The sequence below is a fragment of the Corvus kubaryi genome, unplaced genomic scaffold (genome assembly GCF_017639235.1).
Source record: "Corvus kubaryi isolate FWS band 111438036 unplaced genomic scaffold, C.kubaryi_AGA036_p1.0 132, whole genome shotgun sequence".
In the NCBI taxonomy this organism is placed as follows: Eukaryota; Metazoa; Chordata; class Aves; order Passeriformes; family Corvidae; genus Corvus; species Corvus kubaryi.
In genome coordinates this window covers 2,809,160-2,819,649 of record NW_024580666.1, presented here as the reverse complement: position 1 = coordinate 2,819,649, position 10,490 = coordinate 2,809,160, and the positions used below count along the sequence as shown (strand labels likewise).

At 39.6% G+C, this 10,490-nt stretch overlaps 1 long non-coding RNA gene across 1 annotated transcript; it reads right to left on the bottom strand.

Moving 5' to 3' along the window:
* Positions 1-2,080: 2,080 nt before the first annotated feature.
* On the bottom strand, positions 2,081-10,230 carry LOC121665260. Its single transcript, XR_006016300.1, has 3 exons — positions 10,057-10,230; positions 2,149-2,158; positions 2,081-2,091 (listed from the first exon to the last, which is right to left on the bottom strand). It is a non-coding gene; the product is annotated as an uncharacterized LOC121665260 (long non-coding RNA).
* Between the last annotated feature and the right edge of the window lie 260 nt (positions 10,231-10,490).

Below are 10,490 nucleotides of genomic sequence, written 5' to 3'. Positions count from 1 at the left end.
TTTCTGAGGGGCAGACATTTTAGTCTCCCTACCCAGTTTCTTCAGGGTACTCCATAGAAAACAGACCTGGACAACCCACTCCCTTGGTCAGAGTCCTTGAAGGGGCTGGGGTGTGTTCAGCTGGTAGCACATGCTCAGAAACTTCAGACAAGTACAGTTTATAATAAAATACAAGGAATGGGTTTGGGTTTTTTCATTACAGGGCCCAGGCAACTCTGAACAAATGTATTGTTTTTTCAGAGACATCAAGCAGCTCCTTCCTAATTGCAAATCTGACCCTTGCCAAATCTCTGAAAAAAAAATTGGAATTTTTTATAATAGGAAAATTAGGCAACATTAATATAGGAACTTTTGCTGCTCCTGTACTAAGTCTTTATTGTTGTGGCTTAATTTGACATGATGATCTCAGCCTTGAGCTTCATTTCCTTGGAGCTGTTCTAACAGGACAGGAGCCTCCATCAAGTGTGCTTCCCCATAGATGTTATAATTCACATAGTAAGTATCAGAAAAAACTCCACAGTCTACTTATAACAAGGACTGCAAAGCCCCCATCACTTCTGCATTCAAAATTCACTGATGTGGATATGTTTAGAAAACTCCAGATTATATAAAAGCCATGGGTTTGTCCTGACAGTTCTGGTCTGCTTTGCCCAAACACCTGTGCAGATCTAGTACAGTACATGACTCCCCAAGCAAGACTTTCCAGCACTATTTTTAGCATATTCCTAGCAGTCATGTTCGTTTTGGACTCTCTTTTCACTGCAGCCTTTGCAGAGACTTAACACTGCAACAATCACTCATACCAACCGCATTGCCTCTTACTCTGTGCAGACGTGATAGGGCTGTGTTTTTCCAAATGTGTGCAAATCCCTGGCATGTGTTTTATCTCTTCAGATTCAGTACAGTGAAGATAGATCCTGAACAATCTTATTTCAGGCTGGGCAACGACCAATTTGTCTTAATTGGCGAGTGAAAGCTCATGGCATTGCTTCTGTTCCCAGCATCAGGTTTCATTCAACAAAGTCGATGAGACACATCCATGTACTTAGAGTTAATAAGTATGTTTTTGAATTGGGGTCTGGTTGTTCTTCAGAGCAAATATTGACATTTCTCCCCAAATTGGCTTTCCTTAGCACATTCTTGCCAATAAATGTCACTGCTCAAATGGTAAACAAATACACAAAGGTGCAAATAGAGCCAAAGCAAATTAATTCAAGCAGATACCCCCAGGCAACGTTTTGCTCTGCCACCAGATGGCTGCAGGCAGTGGGAGGGAACAATGTGCAAGTTAATGGCAAGAAAATTCTAAATGCTGAGGAGCTGAGAGCACTAGGGAGCTCTTCACAACCACTCCACCACTGGCAGGACATGAGACTTGGCATCTCCAGGGTTCAAGCACACAGAAAAGCTCAAATAAAATGAAGACCATAGGGGACGGCTGTGGAGGTAACCAGCACACCCTTTACATTTACCACTCATGATTAAACCTCTCCTGCAAATGGGAGAAAACAAAGGAAAATCCCAACAGACAAGTTGGGGAGCTGAGCTTCTATTGCTGCTGCTGCATAAAATCAATTATCAAGGTATGGCCCATGAGATCCTTGTAGCCTGTAAAGGCTTTTGCAATGGTAACCCAACAGGTAGTTTCCATTGTGGTCATCTTACAAAACCAAAAGGCTCAGTTTTGCTATAAAGGCCCCAGCAGAGCATCCTACTGCTCAGGTGAATGCTCATCAGAAAATCTTGGAGGGTCCCATTCAGAAAAGACTTTGTTTTGTTTTGTTTTGTTTTGTTTTGTTTTGTTTTGTTTTGTTTTGTTTTCACTGGCCTACATTCCTGCATAATATTGTCATGTCCTGTTACATTTATCCCAGCAGTTGCCATACCCCAGCATGGCTGGGCAAGCCTGGTCTTCTATCCCCTCCAGAGATTAAAAAGATGCTGGACTGTGCTGCTTGAAGATCTCTGCACAAGGAGGGGAAAACCTGCAGTGGAGAGGGAAAGCAGAGCAGCAGACTCAGCATCACACTTCTGCGCAAAATATGCAACTCGATAGCCCAAAAATGTCATTGGCTGGAAGGCAGCCATTTACTTTTAAGAGTATTTAAAGTATGTTAACTACAGACCAAAAGAATACATTGTAAACACAACATAATAACTCCTCTAACAGAGGAGAGAGGTTTTTTATTTACCTAACAGAGACATTTGATTATCAAGCAAAATTGCCTTATGAAAAGAAAAGCACTCCATCACCTTGCAGCCTCAAGTGCCAGCATACCACATATAACTTTAATGTGGTCTGTACCTGTTTAGAGGTCACTTAAAAGGTAACTGTTTCAAAAAATGTGTTCATATAAATGTACATTTTAATGCCTTTTGTGTGAAATGCTGAAGTTGAGTCTTGAATGCCTGTGCTTGTGAAAGATCATGTAGTATTTTTAGCAAGATTAAAAGGGGTAATCCTGGTCAAATTCCACTTGGAATACTTACACTTGGCCTACTTTAATTCTCCTGAAGTTTGATCTGTACATTGTGTTCTCCTTGGCTTTTTCACTAATGTGTCAGCACTACCTAGATATGACTGCATTTCGGTAGCACACTCAGTCGCGGGGCCCTCCACCCTGCACAGGTCTGCACTGCTCCCTTTCCCTCTTCTGACACAATTCCTGAGTCCTTGTGGGCCATTTCACTGGGACCTGGGAAAAAAGGTCCCTGAGCAAAACAGGATTAGCCAGGCTTGATGTGCAACAAGGGAGGACATTTCTCCTTTTTTTTTTTCCAATGTCAAGATACCCAGGAAAAAAACAAAGTGCTATGTAAGTAGGAAGGATCATTGCTGTTAATATCAACAGCAATAGTTATATCTCTATCTATATTCCTTTTCACTTAACATTTTTGGTGATAAAAGGGTCCTAATTAAAAATATAAACAGGTCTTTTGCTTTTTGTTTCATACTTATCTTCCACATGTGCTTGTAATAATCTGCTTTCTTGCCAACACCATCTTGTAAATGAGATCCATATCTCAAGGGTTTATCCTGGTTAAATAAACTGAATTCAATAAAACCCATCTTCAGATATTCCACATGTGAGAGTTATTACTACACTAACATGCTACTGTTGCTTCTGTTACCTAGTGTTACAGATGCATTAACTTCTCCCCTTTGCTTGAGTTATGCTCCACTGTATATCTAAGATAAGAAAATGGAGTGCCTGGAGTCTGTTCAGTGTTATCGTATAACAAACAGTGACTTTTTTATTGAAGGAGCTCCACGAGCGATGCACGTTTTATTGAAACTAATTCAGAGGGAAAAAAAATATTTAAAGATAAACGTTGAACTAAAACCAAAGTAAGTAATGATGTTATTTGCCCCCTTTCTCTCCCCTTCCCTCCTCTTTGCCCCCAGCTCATAAGCTTTGTGATAGTGTCGCACAGGGCTGCACAGCATTTCTTTGCAGTCAAAGCTCAAAGGTTACAGTGCAGCGTTATAGCTGCTCCCAGTAAAGTTAGCATCAGCATTTCCTGCCCCCTGAAATTCATTCATTTATCAACCTACTTTCTGTGAGCACCTCTGCTGAGCCTGCAAGCTGGATTGTGCTCAGCACAAACCTCAGAGCAAAACAAACAGTTTTATTTCAGCTCCATTGTGCTGCCTTTTTTTTTTTCCTTTTTTTCTTTTTCTTTTTTTCTTTTTCTTTTTTTCTGGATAACTTCTTGTAGCTGCTTAGCTTGAACTTCCTGCCTTGTTACTGCAAAATGATCTGATGTGCTGTGAGACACCGAGCCCCCAGTATGTTTTTCTGACAGCATTTCTTTCTCAAAAGCACCCCAGGCTATCCACTAATCCAAGCAAAGTTATATATTAAAAAGTCACTGCATTCCCTCCAGAATCCTTCTGTTGTTGTTTGGAAAAGAGTGCAGTGGACAACTGGGTGTTTTTCCAAAATTAGGGTACAAACCCCTCTTAGAGCGGGATCCCAGAAGAAGAGCACAAGTAAGAGATAAGATACAGTCACTCTTCCTGGTTTCCTGTGGCCAAGCCTCCCTTCATGTTCCTTTTTATTTGGTTTTTTAATCTCTTTTTCCTGTTGCCTTCCCAGCAAGGAATCTGCTGCATTGCACCACAACTATCAGATGGAAAGCTTCAGTTGAGTTTGCAGGGACATGGACAGACTAAAGGCCTGACCCTGAGATACACAGAGGTTTTGACTGGCAGCAAGAGCTTGCTGTCCAGAATGATTCCAAATGATGCATTAGAAATACAAAACCAGGGCTCTCCCAAGATGGCCAAAAGGCAATTCTTGGCCCATCAGAAAAATAATTAGAACTGTATTGCAAATAGTGAGGCTTCTTTTGCAACTTTTATAGCAAGTGGAGGCCTCTCAGGAAAGATTTCCAGGAGCAGAGCCAAATTCAGAAAATAAAAGCCAACGAAAGGAAGATTTACACTTCCCTCGAGAAGACAGCCAGTAAGATTTCAAGGTGGATTTTGAGACTTTGGCTGCTGAACTACATTTCTTGGATTTTTCTCTTTGATTTTAATGAGGTGAACTAATGTGTTTGTTTACTTAGAGGAATAATAATAATAACACACAGAAACAAATACCGAAGGAACATCTTTTCTGAGCATCAAGACCCACTTTCAGCATTTCATCTCCAACTACACTCTCCTATTGGTTTTTATTTGCCGAAGCACATCCTTGTGATGGGTCAGTTCCTATACTAGGAACTGTTTAAACAGCATAGAATAAAGCCTTTTTTGCAGAAAATTCACAATGTCTGCTTCTGGTAGAGGAATAAAAAGGAAAAAGAATGAGAGGAACTAGAACTACTGCAACTTTAAAGTGCAATGTGCTGGCATAAATCATACCTGAGACCCAGATGAACATACTGTGTAGAAATAAAACTATTGCTGTGCTCTCCTATTCTAGTTCTCTTAGAGGGTTTTTCTTTCCTTGAGCTATTTCTTAATTTTTTCTCCAAGAGATCTCCTCTTTGTCCTTTTTGCACCCTCAGCTACTTCTTCATTGCTTGTTGGCTTGGAGTGCCTCAGCTACACCTTATTTCATTCACTGGTCACAGGAGGAAGTGGAAGATTCAATGAATGAGTGAATAAGTCTGTTAATCAGGTAATCACCTTTTTTTCCTTGTAGGATTCCTCCTTATCTTAAGTAAATACTAAACCCGAAGTCAGTAAGAAAAGGTTTCATATCTCTGAAATATAAAAAAAACGATGTGACAATGTCTTTTTTCTTGCGACTTCGTCTATTAAACATGAAATTACCTCAGGCCTCTGTTTTTTGCGTTTGTAACCCTGGTAAATAAATATGACATGATCAGAAAATATTAACTAGTGTTTCTGTAAACAGAAAAGGCTTCCTACATATAGGCCTTAAGTGATACTGCTTTGAAGCATTGTTTCAAGCCATATCTTTCTGGCAAAGCTTAGAAGTTTTTAAGTGGAAATATCACACTGGGAATTTTTATCCAGGCTCAACAGCCTGTTGTTAGAGGAGGAGCTGAGACCTGAGTGTCATTCCTGTACTGTGCCACTGCTATCCTCTGAGATGCTGTGCTGGGTTCTAGAGTAACTGGATTTCAGAATAACAGGACTTCAGATCAATGGCTAGGAATAAGAAAGAAAATTATCAGAAGACGTACTAAAAACCACCCTTTTTTGTTTGAAGCTGGTACTTGATAGACTGGTTGGATGTGAGGTCTCAAGCTGGGAGGGGCAATAATCATTCTGTGTCTGTTTCCCCTTGCTCTCTTGCCAAGGCCTCTTTAGGCTCTGGCTCCAGGTCTGCCATGGAGGTTTCCTTTCCAAGCTGAAAAGCCTTGCTCACACACTCACGGCATATGTGGAAACCTCTTCCACTCCTTCAGCTGCCTTCATCACCCTTGCTGGGACCTCCTTCTCTTCTGCTGCAGAGGTGGAGGGAGGATTCAGACCTGAGTGCTACTCCATGCTCAAGGAAACCATGGATCTATACAGTAGTGGCACCATGATAGTCACTGTTCTGTACTGTACATTTTTCATCATAGTCCCTAACATCTGATTTGCGTTTTTGAGTGAGCACTCAAAAAAGGCTGACATTTTCATGCTGCTATTATAGCCCCAAGATGTTGTTCACAAGTGATAACAATCTGATCCTTGGCTTTTTACATTTAGTTTCCAGATCATTTTCTCCCGTGTACATCACCTGATGTTTATTTACATGGAGCTTCATCTACCATTTTACCATTTGGCCACTTAGTCTTGTAAAACCCTCTGCAATTGTTCACAGCCAGCCATCACCTTGCTCTCCTGAATAATCTAAAAATGTTCCCAGTGTTATCTCACTATTAAGCTCTTTTACAGATCCTACAGAAATATTTTGATTTTAGCACAGATCTTCTGGAACTCCACTGATAAAACCTGCCATGAAAATAGACTGTGTTTTCTACTCTTTCCTTCCTACCTTCTAAGCAATTATTTATGCATACAGGGACCTTCTATCCCATGTTTTTTCAGTTTCTCTAAGAGTGACTTCTGTAGTCTTGTGGAAAATTTTTAATAATTCAATAGACTGAATCAGTGGAATATCCCTACATGTTTGCTGAGTCCTTCAGAGAAATAACATTTCAAAAATAAGATTTTAATAGAATTTCAATGATATACCCCCTTTACAAACATCATGTTGGCTTTTGTACAGTATAGCATATTTACACATACTTATTAATTAATGGCCCTCATTATTGTTTCTTCTACCTTGCTCAAGCATAGACGTCAGGATAACTGGCCTGTAGTTCCCCTGAAATTCCCTTGAACAAAGTTCTTTTGTAGTTGGCACAATTAAAAATTTGGTGTTCATTTGCCAACTACCAGTCTTCAGCTACCACTCTAGCTTTCAGTGTGCATTTAAACACTGCAGTTCAGTTATTTGATCCTTGGATCCCTCCACCGCCGTTGGGTAAATACCATCTGGTCCGGATGGCTCGGTATTGTTCATTGTGCATATGGAACCCACAGCCTCTTCCACCGGCACTTCACTTAGAGACAGGTCCTCTGAGGAGTCCCTCATAAATTAAGATCCCATTGTGGGAACCTCCCAGGATCTTTCCACACGTTCTTTTTCAGATGAAGTCTTGCATTCCTGATCTTAAATAATATAATACACTTGTGCAACTCTTTTAATGACACAGGGTCCTAAATTTTGTTTAAAAGTTTGGAAAAACATAATTTCCATTGTGGCTGAAAAGCAAGAAGGGGCGTAAAAATAATTTCCAAAGTCATCTACCTACCAGAAGACCTGCTACAGTGAATCTAGATAGGAAAAAATTTTGATATGTATAGTGATTTTTTCTTGAATATATGTCATGGACCAAGCACTGCCTGTACTGTATGCAGCCTGTGGGATCAGTCAGCCTAGTACACAAGGTTTTCAAACTGACAAAATCATTGTGATTTAAAGGCTAGTATAAGTTTACTTACATACTTTTATTTGTTCAAATTACACCCCTCCGTGGATCAGGACTGTGACAACAACTAAACTGATGCTCTTCCATTAAAATGTCAAGAAAACCTCTCCCTCAAAGAAAAAAAAATTAAAAATTGGGGTTGTCAGCTTTACCAAGCAAGTGTAGAAATTATCTTGTTTGGAGCAGACAGAAGGAAAGAAGGCAGTAAGTGTCAGACAACTCATGGTCACTTACGCAGAAGTTTCTGAATTGCTCATGGCAAGACAGCATACGAAGAGTGTGAATCATAAAAAAGATCTAACACAGCTTCTAAGCACAAAACTCTTGAAATGTTTTTCATTGTTAAAACACATGAAATCACAGAAAACAAGTGGATGCCTGCTAAGGAAGTGAAAAATTTATGCCAAAATTCCACCATGCTCAGTTCAGAAGGTGAATTGATTGTGAACAGTTTATTCTTTTGAGGCATATTTTGTACTGAGTGGTTCATGAGCATTTGTGTACATGCTGTAAGATTTGTGCACAAAAAAATGGTGAAAACGAGATGACGTGATTTCCCAAGATTCACTCACAGCTGAAAACACATAACTTTGTAGGACAAAAGCTTCTGTTTGTTGCCAACACCAAATGCTGCCAATCATATTGCTTTTTTCAAATAATATAAAAATTAAATCTTTGATAAAGAGAACAGATTTTAGTTTGTGGCCAATGACTCTCTGCCATTGTAATATCGAAATGTCTTTAATTGCTGTTGCTCACTAAACAGAGAGGGGAAATTATCTGTTGTCTGCTGGACTGCTTTCAATGAGGCACTGAGACTGCATTAAAATATCCCATACAAGAAGAAAATATGCTATGATCACAAAGGTCCTTGGCTTGGTATCACTGTTTGCACTGATAATGCTTATGATAACTCTGCGAGATACCTCTCTAGCTATCAAGTAATGAAAAATGAAAAGGATTATCGACTTGCAGAGAGCTGGTGAGCTTATGTGCTGCAAAATACAGTAATGCATTGTTTAGATAAGTTACTATTTGGTCTGGAAAATTGTGAAATGCAGTATTTCAACACTTTTCCTCTCCTGCCAAAAGAGCTTCAGAATCACAGAAGACAGTTTATTTTCAACATATGGGAAAGATGAGGAATGTTCTCCCGGAGATAACCATCTTTATAACCTGCAGTTGAAAGGATCTTCAGACCTTTTCCAGATATTGGACACTGCTTTTGTATATTAGGTGAGCATTTCCCACTTGCACTTTTAAATGTTTGGAGGGAATGGAGAGGTATTTAAGTGACTGAATACTTCTTCCATGTCTCAGGCAAAACTGTCTCAATGCTTTTGCAATGGGCTTGAAACTGGAACAATCTGATTTTGGACGTGCTAAAGTTTATGGCATAGAACCACAGGACAAACTGCAACAACTGATAGCAAATTACTTGTTCATAAATATAACCCTCATCTGATATCATAGCAAGGGAGGAAAAATGGAAAAGAATTTCATTCACGGTAATACTTCAGCTTTAAAATGTCTGACTTTACTCTCCACCTTCATGAAATTGCTCTATCTTGAGATAGATTTGATTCTTTGGAAATGGTGCTTATTTTTCAGGCAATGGCAGGCATTGATAAAGGGGTAACACTTGACAAGAGGCCAGGTACTGACTATTTTTATGAGAAATATTTTGTATTGAGACATTCACAAGTATGTGTGCATATACTCTAGGGGGTTGTGCATAAAGAAATGGAGAAATGTTAAAGCTTTACTTACTACTACTCAGTTTCTTAAAACTTATAGTTTATTATACCATTCCCACCTCAAATTCAAGAGTGACAAGAAATTTTTTCTCTGTCAACAGACTAGGAGAGAGACTGTTGAATGTGTGCTTTTAGCCAAAATTTAAGGTTAAAATTAATTACAGTTGTATAGGTAAAGAATTTTTCTGATTTATTTATATTTTAACTAATAACTAAGCTATATGGAACATTTAAAAATATTTGACAACATTTAAAATAACATATTGCAGCTTTATGATGAACATAATGAATCATTGTGGGGTGCACTACCCCAGTGCCATTTGTTTCAGCTGTAAATATCCGTAGGGCTACCTGGAGTTCCATGGAGACTGCAAAAAACATCCTGCAAAGGTGAATAAAGGCAGTTTTTCCACCTGGAGGTCAATGACACTGTGAGCTGACTGCTATCAATACCCAATTGGGGTGTCGTAAAACTTGGCTGGTGACTTTTGGATGACCTGGTGCCAGAAATACACCTGGCACCAAGGTGCTCTGTGAAAGTGTCCCCAGGGGCTATGCCCACATAGCACAATGGCTCTAATGTCTTTCCAGTGAAACGTCCTGTGACACTGATCGTGCTGCAATCAAACCTCTCCTCATGGGAGACAGTTTTTACAGTCCTTGCTAGGAGTTCCAGAGACAAAGGGGACTCTCAGCCTTCGCTGCTTCTTGATACTTGTTTATTAAGTCTTATCAGAGAAAAAGAGTCACTAGCATGATCCAGGCATAGCACAAAGCAGAGAATGCAGGAGAAAGCCCAATTATCAAGATTGCACGGCCTTTTTAAAGGTAAATCAACCAATGGTTACTAAAAATGTACATTATTTTTACTTTTCTACCAATTATTTAGTAACACAGGCAGGAACTGCGGAGTCCTTTGTCCAATCATCCTCAACTACTTTTACTGCAGAATATGGAGTAGTAGTAGAAGAAGAAGAAGGTTGGGAGAACAACAACAATCTTCCATTTTGATGGTTTTTGCTTTTATCTATTTACTACATTAACAAACCCAAAACCTCTAAATTTTTCACCCTGTGACAATCTTACATAGTAGTCTATCACCTAATTTACACTAGTGTAGTTTCTAGTTCTTCTCTAAGAGTAGGCAGTTTTTTCCAAGGGCGGAGGTCAAAAACAGTGTTGTTCAGGGGGGTGAAACCCCTCAAAACAGGCAGAGAAATATTCTCTGCACTCTGGGTTCACACAGTCCTGGCTGGACACACCAGGTGTGAG